The following is a 23,212-nucleotide window of genomic DNA, read 5'->3' on the forward strand; positions in this document are numbered from 1 at the left end:
ACTAGTTATTTTTAATACTTTTGCGTAACCTTTATACTAGATTTAAGTGATTTACCCATCACCATAATATAGTAGTAGAGTATTCTGAATTTGACTTTATACTTACCTTTACCAGTGTGTTTTCTATTTTAATATATTTTATGTCAGTAATTAACATCCCTTCATTTCAGCTTGAAGAACTCCTTTCAGCATCTTGTAAGGCAAGTCTAGTGGTGGTGAACTCTCTCAGCTTTACTTTGTCTGGCAAAGTCATTATCTCTCCATTTCTGAAGGACAGCTTTGCTGAGTAAAGTATTCTTGGTTAACATTTTTTTTTTTCTTTCAGCACTTTGAACATATCATCCTATTCTTTCCTGACCTGCAGGATTTCTGCTGAGAAATCTGCTCATAGCCTGATGGGGGTTCTTTTCTATGTGAGTAATTTATTTTTCTTTTGCTGCTTTTAAAATTCTCTATTTTTCTTTTATTTTAGGCAGTTTTATTATAATGTGTCTGGGAGAACATTCTTTTGTATTGAATCTATTTGGGGACCTATGAACTTCATAAATTTGGATGTCCAAATCTCTCCCCAGATTTGGGAAGTTCTCATCCATTATTTAAAGGAATAAGCTTTCTTCCTTTTTCTCCCTCTCTTCTCCTTCTGAGACTCCCGCAATGAGTAAATTGTTTCTTTTGGTGTATTCCATAATTCACATAGGCTTTGTTAATTCTTTTTTCATTCTTTCATCCTTGGTCTCCTACTACTGCATAACTTCAAATGCGCTGTCTTCAAGTTCACAGATTCTTTCTTCTGCTTGGTTAAGACTGATGTTGATGCTCTGTATTGCATTTTTTATTTCATTCATTGTCTCCTTCAGCTCCAGAATTTCTGCTTGGCTCTTTTTATGATTTCTGTCTCTCTATTAAACTTCTCATTTTGATCATATATTGTTTTTCTGGTTTCATTGAATTGTCTTTTTGTGTTTTCTTTTAGTTTACTGAGCTTCCTTAAAACAACTATTTTGAATTCTTTATTGGGAAAATTCAGGTCTCCATTTCTTAGGAATTGGTTACTAGAAAATTATTGTATTCCTTTGGTGATGTCATGCTTCCTTGAATTTTCATATTTCTTGAATTCTGGCATTGCTGTCTTCCAGTTTGAAGCAGCAGTCTCATCCTCCAGTGTTTGCCGACTGGCTTCAGGAGAGAAACACCTTCTGTCAGTCTTGCTAGAGATTCTGAGGCTTTCTCAGACCTTTTCTATGGGTATTCCTGCTCCACACTTCTTGTTCCCTCTTAAATTCTTAAGATTGTATGTCTTCTCTTGACCCTGCAAAGCCAGGTTTGTTGTTGACAACCTCCCGTTTGCTTTCCCTGGGGCAGTGCTGAATCCTCACGTTTTTTTGCCTTCTCCCAATATCACAGTGTCAGACTGGCTTTCTGCACATGCTCACCTGCAGAGCATATCATCAGCAGAGGCTCACACTTGCCACCTTTGGAAGTGCGCTCAAGGAGCTGGCCATGAAGTGAGGGTATGTGTGAGTGAGATGCATAGAATGTTGGGAGTAAAGTGAAACTGTTCTTACCCTCTTCAATTTGTCCAATCTTGGGTTGTTTTTTTTCTTCAGCAGCGTGCTGGAACTTCTCTGCTAGACTCCTGGACTTGGTAATCTCATGGACAATGGCAATCTTGTCCCTGGGTGATTGTCAGAATCAGTGTTCTTTGAGAGGAAGACGGTAGAAAACTCAATTCTGCCATCCTGGTGATGTAACTCCTCTGCTATTTTTCTACTCAAATCTATTCCACTCTATTTTATCTGTAAAAAATACTGGGCAAGATCCGCAAACTGATTTCATGTCCTCTTAATTGTCACAAACTGCAGTTTATAAAATATTGATTAAGAAGGTTTACACTTGGACCACATGCCTTCTTTTTCCTTATTGGAGTTTCCATATCAGTAAGGCAAAAAGTCAGCTGTCATTCTCACATACCTACTTAGCTTTCTTGATTATTCCAGGCAAAACTGAATTTCCTCCTTCTCCTCCTTTGCCCCAGAGTAAAGGGATAAAGCCTCTTTAATATTTTTGAAAGTGCCATTTAACTAGTGATTTTTGTCTGTCCCACCATACCACCAGTTATTAACCATGGCAGCCACAGCCTCCCGTTAGCAAGCCCCTTCCTTCCAGCTCTTGCTGCAGGGCCCTGGTTTGTCTGCTCATGGTGCTTGTCCTACCTGGCACAGCACAGGGGTCATTCAGCATTGGCCTAGGGTTTGCTCCACCATTCCAGGGTTTGCTGCCACCCTTGTTATACGTATGAAAACTTTCCAAGTATAAGCTTGTGACATTTTGTGTTCTTAAGGATTATCTATCAAGGGGAATTTCCAAATGATTTCTTGTAGGATTTAGCTAAGAAGATAAATTTATTTTCCTAAAGCTTCTGGGAAAATCTCAGATACCTTCATTTTACCAAGTCCTTTACATTTCATTTAGGAATTAAGATATGTAAGCTCTTTTCAGGGCTATTTTTATGGGATAAGTATGTAAGCCAAAATGGGAAATATGGTTTGATTATGGGGAGCTACATTTTGGGATGATCAGGCACAAACTCCTAATTTATTTTATGTTAGCAAAGGAAGTCTATCTTTTTTTCTTCTTCTTCTCCCTCTTTTATCCCCTTCTATTAATTTCTTCATTCATTTCAGTCACCTACTTAACATGCCTTTATTGAGAGCCTACCATGTACCAGGTACTGGGGTGCAAAGGCAATAGGAAAGTGTCCTGATTGATACTTAGTGGGGGCTGCAATCTAATGGTGGGGGAAAGACTCTAGTTAATCAGAAATTATAATGTTGTAATAACAGAGGTATCTAAATCAGAGTGGAGTAGTCAGATAAGGCTGTTCTGGGGAGGTGATATCTGAGCTAACTCTAAAAGGGTGAATAAAAGGATAAAGAAGCCAAAGAAGGGGAAAATAAGGAATTTGTCTTAGTTTGGGTTTCCCTGAAAACAAAGTCTGCTGTAAGGACTCATGTGCAGGTAGTCAATTTGCAGCATGATCCTAGGAAGTTAGAGTGAAAGAATGTAAGGCAGAGCAAGAGAAAGTCAATAAAGGTTTTATTTCTGAGCTCATTACAACTGCGGACAACTGGGCTTTATTCCATTGAGAACCTTTGCAGGAACATGTAAAATGTACTGCAGAATTTTCTCTCCCAAGGACAAGTGGTAGGGCATCTCTCCATCGACTCCTCTCCTCACTGGAATGTGGCATGTGTATATGTGTGTGCGTGCTCGTGCATGGAAGGAACATGGAAAATGGACTGCCTTATCTTCTAATGGGTGAACACCTTTATTCTTTTGTTTTTCCTCCCCAAAGTCCCAGTACATAGTTGTATATTTTAGTTGTAAGTCCTTGTACTTCTTCTATGTGAGCTTCTGCGGCAGCATGGCTACTGATAGATGAGTGGTGTGGTTCTGCTCCCAGGGCCCAAGCCTGGGCCACTGAAGCGGAGTGTGCCAAACTTTAACCACTAGGCCATCAGGGCTGGCTCTGAACACCCTTATTCTTTGCAGCCAGTGACAAATGAGGTGGAGTTGAGGGATTCTAAATATCTTGTACCATTTTCCAAATGTTTTTTATTTCAGTGAGAATTGAAGCCTGCCTAAATTTTTGTTATCTACCTCAACATCCCTTACAATTTGGATAGGTTCTTTCTGGTCTCATGTAGGTAATACATTCAATTTCAGTTTTTAGTGTTGCGAATGTTCATTTATTTCTAACTGCTGTGTTTTAGCAAAAAGATAAAATGGCCTCAACAAGGATTGTTCTCCTGATGGCATTGTGAACTATGGTGTGACAGTGGCACGGTAGTTTACCATACTATAGTTTAATGCCAGGAGAAGTGCTACATCATCTTCAATAGGAATATTGGTGGAAATCAACTTTTGCTTGACAAAAAGATTTTTAGGACTGCTTCTTATGCTATTATTCCTAGTTTTTATGAGTGTGAGAAACTAATCAGAAGAATTATATTAATTTATTCATGATCAGTAAGCAATAGAGACCAAACTGAATTACAGAGTTAAAAAGAACACTATATACTAATACAAGAAGAAAATGTGGATAGGAAAATGATTTAATAATTTAAAAGCAAAATATAAAATTTAGGAATAAAATTTATCAATAAAATACGATTGTCTCCTAATTTCCTCTCAAATTACATAATCAGATTAGAATACCTTTCTTTATAATAAAGTAATTTGTAATAGAAACTAGTCTCTTTCATATGTAAAATGAATTTTAAGGTAAGAGAGATAAAATCATTGCTGGAAATATTATTCAAATGTTAACTTGTTCTTTATTCTTTATATGTTCCTGATTTTTATTTTCCAAGTGGCTAATTTACTGTATTTTCCTCAAACATTACAATTTGTCATTTTTGTTCTTTCCAAGTTGGCAGACAGAGATTGCTTTTTTAGTAGATTCAACTTGTTACTTCAAAATGAAAAAGGGTTTAGGTGCAAACAGCTGCTTCAAAATAGAGGTTTATGGGATTTAAGAGTTCTTTTAACAGCACTAACAGGAAAAAATACTATAAATAATAACTAAAAAATATATAGAAATAACCCACCACTAGTATGTATTTAAAAGTCCATATCCAGTTTTTTCTTTTCTTGGACCTTTTGAGTAAGCCCATTTTTTTCTTTTTTATAGATACCATGGTCTCAAATAATTAAAAAATATTTTCAGAGGTAAAAACCTTTGACTTTATTTGAGCATCTATGTCTTATGGAATTAGGTTTTCAGGCTGTAGGTGGTCAGAAAGAATCATTTACAAAGTTCAGTGACCTCTTTATCAACAAGGCTCCTATAAATATGTACATCATGACACTGTAAAGAATAGATAGGCAAGTAATGTCACGTCTATTCTAAAAGTGGAGCCAATGAATTACAGATTATAATTAGAATGAGAGACTAAATGATATTTAGGGCCATTTGCAGGACTTACTTCCGGAAATACATGCCTGCCAAATGATTATGCTCATATGTTTAGCATCTGTTTGAATCCAAGGATCCAATCATTTTTCATACCCAATCTTCAGGGCCACCTCCCCGTAAGCCACAGTTAGCGAACTATTAACTGTTGATGTTTCCATGATCACTAACAATCTGTTCCTTATTATATAATGTTTTCAAACTTGAAATTATGGGAATATTAGAACTTTAAACTGAAAGGGAACTTCTAAAATTGCTTGTATGTACAGAGTGCTTTTCCATTTCAAAACCAGTTAGGTTTGTAGAGTGATGATAAATGTTTGGTAATCAGATCTCCTGGGGGGAAAAATCCCTGATTTAAGGCATTTGACAATTTCTATGGTGTAAATATTCCCACCATGGCCAATTTCAAGCTTAGAACATGATGACTTCACTGAACGTGGTGTTATTTATATAATAGTTCCACCACACAGGTACAATCCACCTAAGTAAACTCAAGGGCATAGATACCAGTAAAATACATACAAAGTGACGAGTTTTGAATATTTATTGTCTTTGTTTTTTAATATAGTTTATTTAATTGTAAATTTATGTAATTTAATTTTTATTCTTGGCCATGATTGAAAACAAGCTTGCAAAATTTCTAAAAATTTAACAAGTGGATCTCATGAGCTGGTATGAGCCAGCTCCAGTACACCACTGGGCTAGAAAGGTGTTCTTATTGCTGATTTACAGATGAGGAAACTGGGGCTCAAAAGAGGGCAAGAAAATGAACATGTATTGATCACCTATGTGCGGTTATGCATGGTGTTGGACACAATAAATCATAACTCCTATAACCCTCAAAGCAACTCAGTAGGCAAGAAGTATTACTCCAGTTTTACAGACGCAAAAACAGAATTTTCAAAATGTCACAATGCTATTAGGTGACAAAATCAGAATTAGAGCTTGGGTTCTCTGACTCTCAGGATTCTCACTTTTGTTTATACCAATCTTTCTTGCCCCCTGGGTTTCCATGTAAACCATGGAAGAACACCAAAGGCTATCAGATCAGACACTGCGAGATACAGCGAGGAACTGTGTGCCTTTTAAAACACAATTTTTTAGTGGTGAATGTGGCTACAGATTTCAAAAATAACAATATAAAAGGGGTAATTATGACTGTCTGCATTGATCTGATTTCAGAAATAAAGATACTGGTTTCAAATTTTTAGTATCTAAAAACCTCAGGTAAAAATAAGACTAAAGAAGAATAGAAAGAAATGCATCGTACAGTAGTTACAATATTGAACAGTATAATGTAATGATGGGTAGAGAGTGTAACACTACAGAAATTATAAATAATTACATTTTGAGAACTCAGTACTGTGAGGGCTGATGGCTCAATAGAAATGAGACAGAAGAGACAGATATTCAATAAAACAGTGTCGAGGGGTCAGCCCAGTGGCACAGCAGTTAAGTTTGCACATTCCGCTTCAGCAGCCTGGGGTTCTCCCATTTGGATCCCGGGTGTGGACCCATGCATGGCTTCTCAAGCCATGCTATGGCAGGTTTCCCATATATAAAGTAGAGGAAGATGGGCACGGATGTTAGCCCAGGGCCCATCTTCCTCAGCAAAAAGAGGAGGATTGGCAGCAGATGTTAGCTCAAGGCTAATCTTCCTGAAAAAAAACAAAAACAAAACAATGGCTAAGTTGAATCATTTACTCAGAATCAATAACTTACTAACTTTTTTATTGTATGTTCCTTTTAGTCAGACATCAACAACAACAAAAAGAAATCAGCATAAAACAAACTAACCTCTGTCACCACTGATAGATTCTTTGCAGTTGCTTTGAGGATTAATGTAATGTTATATCATCACAGAATATTACTCAAAAGTCCTAAAGCAAATGCAGTAAGAAAATAAAGGTATTAAATAACAATAAAGGGTTCTAATTATAATCAAGGTACTTTGTGAGAACAATGAAAATGGATTTAGGAGCGAAAGATCCACCTTTTTAGAAAGTCTCATTGAAAGCACACCATTGATTCCAATTAACTTTTTTAAATGTTTTGAAGCAATATAAAGTTTGTGAGAAATTTCTGCATAAATATTATGGTATTCACAAATAAACGTTGGAATGCTTTATATTTTTAAAAAAGATCAGGTACTGTGTATTTCACTTAGCATGAGTAAGATCAAAAAGTCCACAAGCACTAAGCTCCCAGTCTGTTTGGGCAATGCCCACTTCAGGGCTGAAAAGTGCCTTAAACTCTGAATGTTAAAGGTGTTTGGTAATGTAAATTACTGCACTTCTTTTGTGATCTGTCTTCTCTCTAAGTTATTGAACTTCCATCATAATTAATTTTCTCCTTTCAAAATTATATCAGCAAAAGAGACAAATGGAACAAAGAAGAATTTAAACAGAGATTTTCTTGTTTTCTGCCTGTGCCTTTCATGGCAGCCATGGGGAGGGGAGTGGCTTTTGGGGTGATCCACAGAGTCGCTTCTAACCAGGCAGCTCCTTGCTTTCCCCCAGGGCACCAGCAGCACTTTCACACATTGCTACCAGCATGAACAGTTCCAGAAGGAGCTGGAAAGACTAAGCCTTATCACTTGTCTCCCCTCTCTGCCTGCTGGCTTCACGCCTGACAAACAATGATAAGTGAGAGTGACAAATGGCCATTACCTGCTATCCCGAAGATCTCCCATAAGGGCAAAGCCTGAATATGGAGGTGAACATGCCTCCATTTCACTCCAACTTGGAGAAAACAGAGGCCAATAAAACTGACATTATTGAATTAATTAAATTATTTACAGGTAAATAAACTAGGAAAAGAAGCCACTCATACCCCAAAGATTGTGAAAACATGAGAACATGGAGTTAGATTTTATCTTGATGGGTTTCTAGTATCTGTATACTTGGCATTTTTGTTTCATTAATAATTTGTACAGTCATATCTAATACGTAAACAACTTAGATTCTTGCTCTAACGGTGGTCTAATTGTTCCATACAGTGGAATTCTTTATAAGGCAGACTCACTGTGTATCTTATCCAAGGCCAGTTATTATTGGAAGTATAGGAAAACCCAATTAGAACACTTTAACGTTTAGCATTGTCCTGCACTGTGAATCTCCAACAACGCATGGATGAGATATATGTCGCAGGGTTCATACCGTTGCACCTCAGTGTTACCATGACTTCTCTGTCTTTTTGGTCCAAGATTTAGGAATCTAAGCCAGGAGAGCCAAGGTCTAAGTTATTGTTTGGTAACTGAGCCAAAAGACATCAAAGAAACTTCCTCCCACGATTCCTTCCCTTACTCCATTATCTGTCCTCTGCATTATTCTTTACACTATTTAAATGTAATAGAGACCGGGGGAAATTTATCTCTCTCTTTTTAAGCACTTCTCATATATTTGTCTGAATGCAGAGGCATTACAGTGATAGGTGCTTCCAAAGAACCTAGAGATAAAAGGAGGCATCTAAATCAATGTCCACAACACCAGACTATTATTAATTGATACGAGACTGAGAAGCACATCATAGTTTCGAATATTTTTCTTAGGGTTAAAAAAAAATGGAAGGAAAAACTCTTGTGTTTTAGCAAATGAGAAGACACAGCGGCAAATTGTTTTGGGAAGGAGACTAGCATATGAGAATGTGGTGTGGGGGCCAAGACCAGGACCTCAAACCAGACCGCATGGAGTCAAGCCGCCTCTCGACTTCTGCCTCTCGTGTCTGTGTCACTGTTGGTGAGTTACTTAACCCTCTTTGCCTCAGTTTCCTCAACTTCATAATGGGGATAATAGTACTCAATGGTTGAGCCTTATTAAGATTAAATGAATTGATACAAGTATTTTATTAAGTAAGCAATTAATAGCTATTAGCTATTATTATATAATACACCATGTTTAAAATACCTCTTTTTCGCTAATTATATAGAATAAAAGAATATATAGTTTTTCCTGGATGATTGTAACATCACATAGTTGTGATTATTAGCGACATATTTGTTTATCAGGTGTTACATATAATACTATGGTAGACATCTTGGAACTAGCAGACTTTTATTAATTGTATTTGTTAACTGGTTCTTGGAGATGAACTTGTCAATATTTAGTTTATTCCAGTTCAGTAAAAAAGCACAGTTGTGCATATTGAAACATGTGAAATATACTTTCTTCTTGAAAAACTTCTCTGCGGAAATGTTTTATCTGGAAGAATTTCTAGTGTAAATTGTTTAGGACTTTTTTATGCTCCACTGGACCAAAATTTGAGAGTAATACATTTAGATTCCAGCAAAAACAAAAAAGCCGCTTGTTAAACTGCTTAATAAGATCTAATGATAATAACATTGTTTTCTGATTTTATACAAAAGCAACATCTCTGAGAAAGATAATTACTATCTGAACTACAATTTCACATTTTCTAGCCACAAGGTAGGCATGTGATCCATTTTAAAAAATAAATGAAAACACATACTACAAAGACATTTAATTTTATCCCCGATTCCAGAATACAATATTTATGTACTATAATTTACATTTTAAAATGCCAATTTTAATTTAAAATACAATAAGAGATGAACATACAATTTATGAAAAACAATTTATAAAATAGCATTAGATCCCTTTTTAAAACCCCATGTTAGACTTCAAGCTTCATGAGAGCAGAGACCATCTCTCTTGTTCGCAGAGCTCTGCCAGGTGCCCTGAACAATGCCAGGCACGTGGCATGTGCACAGTAAGTACATTTGTCTTCACACCAAAGTAAAAAGTAAAAGAAAATAAGTCAGGAAGGACTAATGAGAATAATACATTTGAGATATATTTTCGCTCTCTTTTCTCATCCCTTTTTGTGGGAATATGAATTTTTGAGAAAGTACTGAATGCATCTAATTTAGATAGAACTGGCATTCTCTTGATTATCGAATGTTAGAGTTTTCAAAGTTTTTAGCCCACATGAAGGGGTGTAAGTTAGGGAGTAACATTCATAAACATACAAGGCAAATAGAAATTTTTTGGCTCAAAGATATTTTGCTGAGGAAGATTCACCCTGAACTAACGTCCATTGCCAATCTTCCTCTTTTTTTGCTTGAGGAAGATTCACCCTGAGCTAACACCTGTGTCAGCCTTCCTCTGTTTGTTTGTGTGTGGGACACTGCCACAGCATGGCTGGTGAGTGGAGTAGGTCCTCGCCCAGAATCCCAACCCACAAACCCGGGCCAGTGAAGCCGAGCATGCAGAACTTTAACCAGTCGGCCACAGGGCCAGGCCCTCAAAGATTTTTTTAAAAAGATTTTTAAGACTATTTGTATCTCAGATTTAAGATGATTTATTAGTCATTCGAATTATTTTAAGATTTTGGCTTGTTTCTTTTTGCTTTAGGAAAACTCAGCGTAATAACAATAGCTGTAACAATAACAATGTGCCTACCGTTTACTGAGTGATTGCAAGGGGCCAGGCACTGTCTTGAGCACTTTACATACACTGTGAGAGGCGAGCTGTCGGAGCCATCATGCACTGGGCATGAAAGTTATCTCCACTATATAGATGAGGAAACAGGCAGAGAGAAATTAAGTAACTTGCTCAAGTACACACAGCAGGCAAGTTTCAAAGCCAAGTTGTGAGCCCAGGCAAGTCTAACTTCAACTCTCATTATCTGATGAAATCAAAGCCTTTATAAACTTTATAAATCATATCATATAAATTATATATGAGTTACATACATGGTATAGGATTAGCACTCCGATTCAATTAAAGATTATTCAAGGACCACTTAAAAACAGTTTTTCCTTGAGGAAGCAGAATCACAAATAATAAAGTTGCTAAAAATTGGAAAGAAATTTTTTGAGTTTTTAGTAACTTTATTTTCTAAAAATTCATTTTACAAATATATTTTTTTCTATATCTTCACTTCTTTTAAAATGAGTAGAAACAGACAAAAGCTTGTCTTGATACAGGTTTAGAGTCAGCCGAATTCAGCTTTTAAAGAGAGAAAGTCAAGCAGGAGAAGTCCTGCACTTGGCCACTGCAAAGCACTGGCCCTGTGGCAGCCAGTGGATGATGGGTGATCTTCTCGAGTCTTTTCCTAGAGATGGAGTCAGTGAAGACAGCTGCTGAGAGAGACGAGTGAAGATTATAGGCCACTCAGTATAGACCATATACTGATGCTCCCCTGAGTAAGGCATTTCCTTGGTAGCCATTTGCCAGAGATTGATGGCAAAAGTATAGATGTCAGCTTTGGGCATTCTCTTCTCTCCTTTCAGGAGCTCTGGGGCTCAGTGGGTGTAAGTGCCATCGAGCTGGCAAGGAGCAATCTGGAAGCACAGCAGAACTTCCAGCTTCTCAGAGCCACCAAAGTCACCAATTTTGCAGGCATCTTGCTCATTGGTCAAATGTTTGCCAGCTTCAGGCCCAAGTGCACAATGCCTTGTGAGTGAAGGAAAAGCAGGCCATTCACAACATCTAGGAGTCCTTCAGACACTTTTCCAAATGTAATTGCTCTCTGCCACAGCAGTGAGGCCCCCTCCTCCTCCTCAGGGCAGCTGGAAGCACTGTATATGACCTGGTATAAAGTGAATTGCCACCAAGCTCCATGATTATGGTGCCTAAACTAGTAAAGCCTGCAGGCATGTGTGTGTTGACAGCCACAACCTGCATGATGTTGTCATGGCAGAACCTTGCTGTCTTACTCTCAGCCCAGAAACTCTACTAGGAAGCTAGCCAGTTTGTTTTTAAACATTTTTTAAAATATATACTTATAGGAAGAAGAGTCCGGGAAGCAGATTGAGAAAGACTGGTTAGAGAGGTGAGAGGAGAAACAAGGGAGAATGTTATTCTAGAAGCAGGAGAGAGCACTTGAAGAGGTGAGATTGGCCAGGAGCAGTAAATACTTCAGGGAGGTCAAGAAAGAGAATGAAAAACTAGCCTTTAAATTTAGCACCTTGGAAGTCATTGAAATGATCTGAGCAAGAGTAATTTTAATAATGTAGTTGAAGTAGCAGCAAATTACAAAAGGTTGGGAGATGCAAAGGAGGACGTGGAGACAGGAAGCATAAACAACTCTTATGGGAAGGGCAATGGAGAAGGGAAGAAGTGAGGATAGGACCAAGGTAGGCTCTTTATTAAGATGGGAGAAAAGTAAACATTTTTAAATGGTGCTGAAGGAAGGATCCAGTTGAGAGGAAGTTGATGATGCAGGAAAAAGAAGAGATAATTGAGAGTGTAAAGACTGAGTAATTGAGAGCAGAAAGGATCTAAAGAACAGATGGAAGGACCAGCCTTAGGTAGAAGTTTCTCCCTCTAGGATATGAGGAAAAGGTGGCGCAGTACGGATAAGTATATCCCTGTTGAGAAAGGAGGGTGAGAAATATCTTTCCTGATAGCACCTTGTTTTCCCCCTGTGAACCATGAGGAAATATCTGCTGAGGGAGAAGAGGTTAGGGGTGGAATATGATGTCTGGCAAGACTGATGGATATCAGAGACAGCTACTGAAGGGAATGGGAGATATGGCTAACCAAAGGGTGGCTCAGTGGTTCAGGGAGCTCAGCTGAGGTGAGAGGCAGTGTATTTTTAGCATGGTATTCTGCATTAGTCTTCAGGATTCTGGGCACAGGAGCATAGAGGGCAAATGTTAGGTTGAGAAAGAACTTTGGTTAGCAGGGCTGGGGCAGAAGGAATTGATTCTAACAAGAAGTTTGTTGAAATGGTGTGCCATAAAATCTAGGCTGGACCGGAAGGAATTTGGACAGGGAGGTGGCAAGGGCTGAGGTGGGGTAGTGGACGATGACCTGGAAAAAAATAGAAATGGTCAGAGCATTAGAAACTTCAATGAGTTGAAAGATAAAATGTATCAGGAGCAATGGAGTGAGATTTTTGCAGGGACGAGGGCTGTGGTCAGCGCGGGCTATTTAAGCTGTTTCAGGTGACGGTGGCTCAGGGTGTGACCCAGGGAATGGGGTGACTGCAGAGGATCACAGGGAAAGGCTGCTGGAAATAAGAAGCTCAGAGTTGGGATGTCTCAGGAATATTTAGAGCTGTAACTTAAGAAACTAAAATTCCTTTTCAAATGAATTTTTCATTTATCCAGAGCCTTGAGGGTTTGTTTCTTCCCACGGCTCAGCTAAAGTGGTGGGGGAATTGCTTTGGTGAATGTCTCCTGATAGTTAACGTTGACCTGATGGGGATTATTTAGCCAGCAATGCTGCTATGCAGAAATGTTCATGGTTGTCCTCAGTAGGGCAGACTAACTGGTGAAACAGATAAATCCAAAAATGTATTACAGCCCAACCAAGAGAGAAGACATGACAGACTATGCTTCACTGCAAGAACCAGGCAGATATTTGATTACAGCTTTTTCTTTTTTGCTCTTAAAAACAAGATGGAATTAAATAAAATATGGATAAATTATACTTAGATGCTTTCTCTTGCTTTTTTTTTTTTTTTTTTAAATTTCAGTTTCTGGCAAGGCATCTCCAAAAGATGTTCATACTTAGAAATGCAGGATCACTGAATGGTGTGCTAAATCACACACCAAAGGCAGAGATGAGGGCATTTGGCTAAGGTCAGATAAAAGAGGATGGTGGGCTTAAGGAGAGGAGGGAAGAGAACTCTTATTTATTAAATGAAACAAGCATGGCTTCTGGCCTCAAGATCAACAACATCAAAGAGGAACACATTGTCTTCCTCGCAGAACAAACTCTTCCTCTTTCTGACTTCCTTACTTCTGTTAATGGATGCTTGAATCCTGTAATCTGCTGGATTTAAACACTGGAAGTAATTTCCTTTTATGCTTCTCACACTCTCATAAGTCCTGCACATATCTCATAAGTCATCAAGGCCTCTTAATTAATCCTTCATCACATCTCCAGCAGCCTGAAGAATGACCTGTCAGGCTCATGACACTCCGCTGCTGACAGTTAAAATGGGAAGAGAGAACAGGGCCATTCTGTGTTAGCAGTTCTACCTAATGGGTGGCCACGTGGGTTTCTTTGGAGATTGCTGGCATTGCCCTGGGAATGTAGGTTATGAGACTCTACTCTTGGAGAGATCTGCTCCCTTCCAACCCTGGGACAAGGTTCTGTTAAATGCAATGCAACTACATGCCATTTTAAAAAGAAAAGCAGTGCTACAGGGCTTTGTTTTATAGACTAAAAGCTTGCAGGAACTGTAAGGGTCTTAGCTCCTAAAAAGTATTTGACACACAAACATGCGCATTCATGTACACAAAATCTTGTTGAAAATTCCTATTTAAAAATGAATAGCTTTAATTCTGCTATATAGTCAAAACACAGCACCAAAGAGGTACTCCTTAATAAGCAATTAACCATCTTTTACGCAGAGATGTTCGTGGCTGTCCTCAATGGAGTAGGCTAACTGGTGAAACATATAAACCCCAAAATGTATAGTGGGACCAACAAGAAAGAAGTTTACTTCTTGCTCTTGTAAAGTCCTAAATGGGTTTTCCTTGTTGATAGCGAGCTCTTTTTCAAGCAGTATTTCAGGAACCCAGGTTCTTTCTGTCTGTCGCTCTACCATCTTCAACATGTGGCTTCAAAGGTCTGCTTCAAGCCAGTGAAAGGAAAATGAATGTGAAGGATTGACTGCATATCCAAGACTTTTCCAGGCCTGGAAGTGGCACATAGGACTTTCACTCACATCCCAATGGCCAGAACTTAGTCATATGGGAAATGTACTCTGTGTCCAGGAAGATGAGATATGAGGTTGACGAGCAATTAGCAGATTTTTCCACAATGGTATAGCAACTAGATCCGCGTGGGGAATTTACAGGAAGAACAACTGTTCTCCCGTACCCAGCATGGTGATATAGGTATGCAAGAGACTATTGACAGAGGAAAAGGTCAGACCTTTAAATGAATAGGAAGTCAGTGGTCACATTTAAGGGGAAATATCTCCACTGGATATTCTAATAAAGTCTCCTCATTGTTTAAAAGACATCAAAGGGAAGTTTTCTTAAATAAACACAATTCAGTAATACAAAGTTGGCAAATTGACAGGTTGCGATGTGAGCCGTAGCAGTTTGAAGGAACAAGGCAGGAAGCCCAGTCTAAAGAGGCAAAGCCCAGGCAAAAAGCTAAGAATGCCAGAGCAATGCCAGTGTGAGAAATCAGATAAGTGAGCAGAAATCAAGAAGCCATAGAAATCTTGGAGCAGAGTAAAATTGGAGGCACAAATAACCCAGGTGCGAGACCTGACCCCACCATTTACTAGCTGACACAGGAGAAGACGCTTAACCTCTCTGAGTTTGTTTTTCCATTTGTAAATTTGGGGTAATAATACCTATTTCACAATAATTGATTGGAGAATCAAAAGAAATGATGTGTGTGAAAACTCATGTAGACTGGCAAAAGGAGAAAGAGGGCTAATTTCACATCTATTTTCATAAGCTTAGGGTTTTGAAGAGTGCTGTTTGGGAAAGAGAGGATTTGGAATCCATTTTATGCATAAGTACATCCCTAGGCGTGAATCAGAAGACGGTTGAGAACTAGCTAGTGTAAAGGGCTATCCTTTGGACTTGGGAAACTGCAGATTCAGTATCCTTTACAAAAGTCCTGCCTTCCTGCATGCCTGTCTTCCTCCCTTACTCCCTTTCTGTCTGCTTTTCTTTCCTTCCTCCCTAGATCCCTCCATCCCTCCATTCCCTCCTTCCTTCTCCTTTCCCCCTCTTCCTCCCTTCCTTCCTTCCCTCTTCTATTTTTCTTACTTTTTACCCCCGCTCCATCTAGTTTCTTTGTTAGATGAACCTGGACATTGGAGAGGGTGTAACTAATTTCATGTAACATAAGGGTTCTAAACAGGACTTGGCTAAGTTTGGGTTTGAAGGTTAAAATCAATAACAGAAACAGAAAGGATGTATTACTCACAGATACGTTATTTAGTGCAATTCTTTGGGGAAAACGTCATAGTACATTCCCTTAAGATGATAATTCCCTTTGACCTATATTAATTCTTCAGAGTATCCATATTAAATAATCAGAAATATAAAGGTCTTATGAACAAAGATGTTCATGATAGTTTTACTTATATCAGTAAAATATTTGAAATCGGCTAATTGCTCAACATTAGACAAATGGTAAATTAAACTACGTTACATTCATACAAGAAAACATATAATTGTTAAAAATTGTGTTCATGAAGTGTTTCAGTAATATGAAATATCATGATAAAATATCAAATGAAATAAGTAGACTACAAAGTGATGACAACCACGTCAAAACGGCAGCCAGGAGAAGCCTAGAAGGAAATCCACCATGATGGCAATGGTTGTTGTCCAAGGATGAGTGACTACAAGTGCCATTTTTCTTCTTTCTACTTTTCTGTATTGTCTATATTTTTATAATTCACCTGTATTAGTTTTATATTTGAAAATATAAAGTCAATTTTCGTTTCTAGGAAACTGAATTTGAAGATAAAGTTGTTGATGCTAACCTGCCTCATTTTAGCCTAGTGCTATTGAACAAAAGCTGGTATAATTAACAGTAAAACAAGTTCACTTTGTCTCTCATAATGTAAATAACACCTTTCAGAAGTGAATAGAAATATCTATCTATCTATCTATATATAGGTACCTCATATGAAAATATAATACTGGTTTTAGTGTTAGTAATTTCCTCTTTCATAAGTCATAGTTTTGCTTTACAAGATTTAATTGGTAAGAATAAAATGTAAATTGTTGGTGCAAAATTTTCAGTCTCTGTCATTATGACAGCACAATTTCTATAGCCTGACTTATAGCATTTGCTTGTATCACAAGGACTGGGTTAGAATCAGTCAGAGTGAGAGTGAGCTTTTCTTTGAGATGATTTGATGAATCTTCTTAACTCTTGCCACTGATACCCAGGGAACCTGTGCATTCTTTGGTAATGGCGACTAAGGTAATGGAAATATTTGAATAATCACTTAAAGACATTGACAAACATTGTCAAACATCATGACACCTCAGACATTCCGGAGAGTGGCCGGGCCTGTTGCAACCCACAGTGGGAGATGAAAGAAACTTAATGTAGCCTGATTCAAATATCCACTTAATTAGAAAATATTGATTTAGAGTGATGCTCTCAGAAATCCCGGATTTAAATGCATTGAGTAGTCACTGCTAGCTGTGAAGAGATGAGCAGATTATCAGGCAAGCAGATCATCAAAAGTTGGTCTGGAAAGTCTCAAAAAGGACTCTGGGAGAATCATATGGTGTTATCAGATATTGCTAACGGGATAGGAAAAGGTGGCCAAAGAAGATCAAAATATTATTTTATCAACCAAAAATAAAATTTTATAAACCATAAGAAGTGGATATGGAGAGTTCCTATCTTAATATTTACAGCTTTATTTGGATTCATTGAAAGGCGTACCACCTCCTACAACTTGGTAAAATTGCATTCAATATTAAAATTACAGTACAGTAAACCATAAAGTTTACCCATGAGACTGAAAGTGACAGATTAGAATGGGTAAGGAAAATGTACCACGGCTGACAGGGAAAAAAATATGACCTGAATCTGAATTTCCTGCCCATGCAAATGAAAGTACACTCTGAGTCTAGGAAGCCTCATGGTCTATTTATGATAATAGGAATTCGTAGGTGTCTGGCTTCAGGTGAACCTTGCTGATATCTGGCATCAATATTAGTACAGGCACAAAGCTGTATTTTATTCCCTTGCAGAGCTTTCATGATGAAATTGAAAATATTGATTTGTGATCACCACACTATAGATCAATCTAAACACATGGATTTTGTGCTTTGTTTTATTTAAAGGGCCTGGACAGGAGATTTCTCTTTTGCTTTATGTTCAAAACTTCAAGTCAGTGCTTCTCAAACTTCAATGTACACAAGAATCTCTTGGGGTTTTTATTAAAATGCAGATTCAGGAATAAGCAAAATTAATCTTTCCCGAAGGAAGTCAGAATAGTGGTTATCTTTGCAGGGTTAATGACTGGGAGGGGCATGTGGAAACTTTCTGGGATATGTAAATGCAAGACTTGTGTGAAATGTACTGAACACTACACTCAGGCATTGTATGCTTTACTAAATGTGTGTTATTCTGCTGTTATCATTCTAAAAAATGAAAATTTAAAATGAAGGTTCTTGGGTCATGATGCAGATAAAAGTGCCTTAAGAACTGGACCCATTGTAATAAGTCTGGGCCCATTGTTGGCTGAAATGAACTTGTCGACCAAATATCGGACATGAGTAACGGAAAAAGACAGACACGATTTAACTTTGCCTCTCACCATTTTGAGCACCCCACCCCACACCTATTTTTATAGCAAGCAAAATCTCAGCTAGCACTTTCTACAGTAATTCAGAAATTATAATTTCCTAAAGGCATCCAAATTAGTCAAATCTTGAAGGTTTTGTCTTTGTACAGCTACCAGAACAATGATTGAGTTATAATTCTTAGAATTGCATAGTTACTGTACTTGGGAACTGGCTTTTTAAGATGACCTTTTCTCTCTTGTCCACCTACCTTTTCAAGGCCAGCTGCAAAACAGAGACAGCTCTTACTCACATTCTGACTGAAAGAATCTACTGGTTCAGACTTAACCTCGGCAGAAGGGAAGTATTTTCCCACCAACTATTATTTCACTCAACCCTCTCATGTGGTTCATGGAACCCTTCAGGAGGCCCGATCACTCCAGGATTCAATTTCCTGCAGACAAGAGCTTATGTTCCGTCCCCAGAGGATATAGTTTGGCTAATTCTTGCTGGCAACACTCTCCTCAAGTCTGTCACACATCTGATTACCCATCTGCAGAACAAACTTCCGGAGGAAAGCCCCTGAAAGTATTGCAAGTGACAAATGGATCATTCTCCTAAGCTAAATGGAAAAATGATCAATCCTCCCCCTCAGCTGCCGAGTTATACACAATGGCAATCATGTAATGTGTCCGGTCTACTTTGATGAATTCCACTTGTTAACTCACCAGAGCACCCCAGCAATGAACAGGGAAGGTAAAGGAGAGAGAGTGACCCCAGGACTAACTTTTTATTTCCCTCAATTACGAACTCTTTTGCTTTCAGATGTTGGACAGTTGCTGATTTCTTCCAGTCTTTAACGTGGTTTGGCTCCCAGTCATAAAACAAAAAAGAAAAGATGTCAGTTGAGATAAGATCCCTCTGCACACAATGAGCAAACACATTTTTGAGCAAACTACAACCAGACTTCGGACGCCCGAAAAATAGCACAGGCTGAACTGAGTCACGAAGGCTTCAGTTTTCAGTTGTTTAGCCAAGCTCATGTTTGTCTAGTAGCTTGCTTATTCCCTGCCAAAGCAGAAACATCAAAGTAACAAAAAGACACCAGAAACTAGCACTGCTTTAAATGAGACACTGTCTTTAATTTGCTCCTTTACTCAACAAACGTTTGTGGGATGCTGACAATTTGCCAGATTGTTCTAAGCACTGGGGATACAACAATGAGCAAGAGACGCTCCCCCCCCAAATGTTTTATGATTTATAGTAATGATGAGATGGGTGAGATAATTCATAAAACAAAAGACAGGTCTGAGGAAAAAAGTCATAGAAAACATACTAACAAATTTCAGAGAATCAACAAAGAATAAATAGGGCAAATGATTTCCAAATTTTCTGAGACTTACTCTTCAGTATTCTGAAAAAGTTGTAAAGAATTACCAGTTTGGTAAGTAGTCCTCAACACATTCGCAAGGGATTGAAATTGTTTATTGATAATGTGTACTTGTTATTGATTCATATTCTGAGTGTTAGGATGCTGGCTTTTTTTTTTTTTTTTTTTGCTGAGGAAGATTCACCCTGAGCCAACATCTATACCAATCTTCCTCCACTTTATATGTGGATTGCCACCACAGCATGGCTGGCAAGGAACGTAGGTCTGCACCCAGGATCCAAACCCGCAAACTCAGGCCACCAAAGCGGAGTGCACCAAACTTAACCACTGTGCCACAGGGCTGGCCCCCTGTGTTGACTTTTTAACAGATGATTTGACATATAATATTTTTTTCCTTTTATAAACTTTTCAATTTATGTTAGTAACATACATATGGCTAAAAACATCAAATAGCCTCAAAATCCTTTTAATGACGAAATAGTAATCTTAGGTCCCATGCCCTTCTTCTTTCCTGGTTCAGGTGCCTAGGGACGACTATTGTACTTGTAACTCTTATTTGCTTCTTCTGGTAGTTATTCCCAAATCTCTAAGTAATATGCTATTTGGCTGCTCCTTGATCTATCAATTTTAGATTCATCTACTAACTTCCTTATTATGTCAGATGACGATATGGTTCTCTTACACACACATGCACATCTCTCCCACTACAATCCTCCCCAAACAATCATATCAAAGCTTTTAAATTAAATTGATAATGTATGTATACTTACTGGAAGGCTAAGAAGTATACTTTGATTACATTCCCTTTTTTTCTTGAATACATTATGTTATTTTTTAATTTTATTGAAGTCACATTGGTTTATAATAGTAAATAAATGTCAGGTGTACTTCATTATATTTCAACTTCTGTATAGAGTGCATCATGTTCACCACCAAAATTCTGCACCCCTATGTTCACTGCAGTGTTATGCACAATAGCCAAAACTTGGAAACACCTAAGTGGCCATCAATGGATGAAGGGATAAAGAAGATGTGGTGTGTATATATATGTATATATATGCGTGTGTATATGTATGTAATAAAATACTACCAAGCCATAAAAAAAGATGAAATCATGCCATTTGCAGCAACATGGATGGAACTTGAGGGTGTTATGCTAAGCTAAATAAGTCAGATGAAGAAAGACAATTACTGTGCGGTTTCACTCATACATTTACTTTCTCATACAGCTTTCTCTCTTGAGTCTCTATTGTTTTCCTCTCTCCTGCAGATTTGCCTATTTTCGTGTGTTCAGATTTTCAAGTGAGCCATTATATCATGTGTGTCATCCCTATATTTTGTTGCCAGAGCCCCCCTTCCTCCTGCTCTAAATTGGACTAGTTATGTGTTGGCCTACTGCACAGCTGTATTCATGGAACTTCACTTTTTGGATTTGCTTTTTCTTCTATTCTTTTTCTTTTTCTTAGTTTGTGTCCTGTTTTCTTGCACGTCCTCCAATAACTTCCTAAGAAAGAGTATGTGGGAGTTAAGTTTTGAGTCCTTGCATGACTGTGTTAAAAAAAATTCTACGTAAGTGGCTGAGTAGAGGATTTTAAGATAAAAAATAAGTTTCTCTCAAAAACTGGAGCATCTGGTAATGCTGTTGGGAAGTTCACTGCCATTTGGACTTTCACTGCTTTGAAAGTGATCTGTTCTTTCTCTCTAGAGATGTTTGGGTTATCTCTTCATTCTAGAATTTATGAAATTTACGGTTATGTTTGCTTATTGAAAGAGCTGAAAAATCAGTGGGCCCTTTAAATCTGGACACTCATGTTGTCTTTGTCTCTGGGGAATTTTTGTCTATTTACAATGATTATTTCTTCTTCTCTGAGCCTCCTAGATTGATCTTTTAGCTTTTCTTTCTTATTCTGTCTCTTTTTCGTTTTGTTCTACATTATGGGAGATTTTCTTGACATTATCTCTCAAGTTGTCTGTTGAATTTAATAGTTTGCCAATCTCATTCTTAATTCCAAAGAATTCTTTCTTGTTTGCAGCTATTCCTTTTTTATGTGTCCTGATTTTGTTTTAGGGATGCAATATATTCTCTCATATCTCAAAGGATGCTAATTGGAGTGTTTTTTCTTTCTTTCTTTTTTAAAACGTCTTTTTTATTCTATGAACTGTCTCTATTTTCTCCTAGGTCTTTTTATTTCTATCTTTTTCCCCTTTGTTTGCTTATTTTTCCCAATGTTCACACTGGAAGCTTTTCTCAAATGTCTAAGTTTTGGTTGATTCTTCATTCCACTGAAACCTGACCTGGCTTGTTGATAACCAGGCATTGCTTTAGGTGGATCAAACAGAGATCCTTTAAATGATCCATTAAAGACGATAGAATGTTTTGTCTCTGGAGCCATTCAGGTCCCCCAAATAAAAGACATTCAGTCTTCTGCTTGGGAGTTCAATTCCCCATTGCAGCTGATCTCCATTTCAGAACGATTTGTCCAATTGTTCCAAACACATACTTCCAATTGACTGCATTATTTCCAGTCCTAGGCATCAATTCTACTGTACCATTCTTACTCCCACTCCACTCGTGAGCTGCTCCCAAGTTCTAGGAGGCAAATCTGCTCCTTCCTAGTCATTTTCTTCTACATCCCATCAGGTTTCAGCTTGCTCTGCCCTGTTTCATCAGCAAACATTACTCCTTCTCCTTTTGTTCTCCAGAAACCCATTGAAATCCCTGGTTCATGAGTGATGGTGACTCCATCATTCTCTTTATTAGTATAGCTTTCTAGAGACTTTTTCTTTACTGACATTTTAATATACTCTCTGGAGAGAGAGGACACAACTGTGGTGGTCTTCTCACCATCTTTAATGGTAAATTAGTGTAATCTTTTCAATGACAACTATCATACTATTTTAAGGAGTCCATTTTTAAATTTTTTCCCATATTTTAGCTAAAGGGTTTCTTTTATATGGCTAGACAATGGAAATATCATGGACTTTAAAGTCAAACAGACCAGTCAAACAGAATCTTGGTTTTGCTACATATTAGTCATATAACATTGAAAAGTCACTGAATCACTTTAAGTTTCAGCCTTATAATAAGAATAATAGTATTTATCTTGAAGACCTCTTGCAAGAATTAAATGAAATAAGGTGTATAAAGCACATAGATCATCAGTGCCTGGCATATAGTAGAAACTCACTGTCCTTGTTATGATTATGTGTGAGTTGTCTGTTACTGTGAGCACATTACTTGAACTCAAATCTCCAATAATCAGATTCCTCAGCTTAGATGCCACTTTTTCAGGGAAGCCTCTCTGACTCAAGATTGGGATAGAGGTGCCTTCTTTGCATTCTTGCATCACTCTGTTCATTACCTATTAGAACTCCTGTCACACAGTAGTGGAATTGCTTATTTAATTGTCTGTCTTCCCTATTAGGCTGGAAACTCCATGAGAATGGGGACCTGGTGTGTACTGTTCACCTGTATCTCCAACATCTAGCACTATGGTTGGCACAGAGTTGGTGCTCAAGAAATACTTGTTCAATGAATGAATAATACCATTCCACTTTTAGAAAGCTGACTATATTAGAAGATTTTTTAAAGATGTAAAATGCATTCTGTGCCTGAAATTTTTTTGGTAAGGATGCAAGATTA

The 23,212-nt window shown here is 37.8% G+C and overlaps 1 pseudogene; it reads right to left on the reverse strand.

The window, feature by feature from the left end:
- Positions 1-10,933: 10,933 nt before the first annotated feature.
- On the reverse strand, positions 10,934-21,962 carry LOC103564597 (proto-oncogene serine/threonine-protein kinase mos-like; annotated as a pseudogene).
- Positions 21,963-23,212: the final 1,250 nt, after the last annotated feature.

Source organism: Equus przewalskii, chromosome 9 (genome assembly GCF_037783145.1).
Source record: "Equus przewalskii isolate Varuska chromosome 9, EquPr2, whole genome shotgun sequence".
Classification (NCBI taxonomy): domain Eukaryota; kingdom Metazoa; phylum Chordata; class Mammalia; order Perissodactyla; family Equidae; genus Equus; species Equus przewalskii.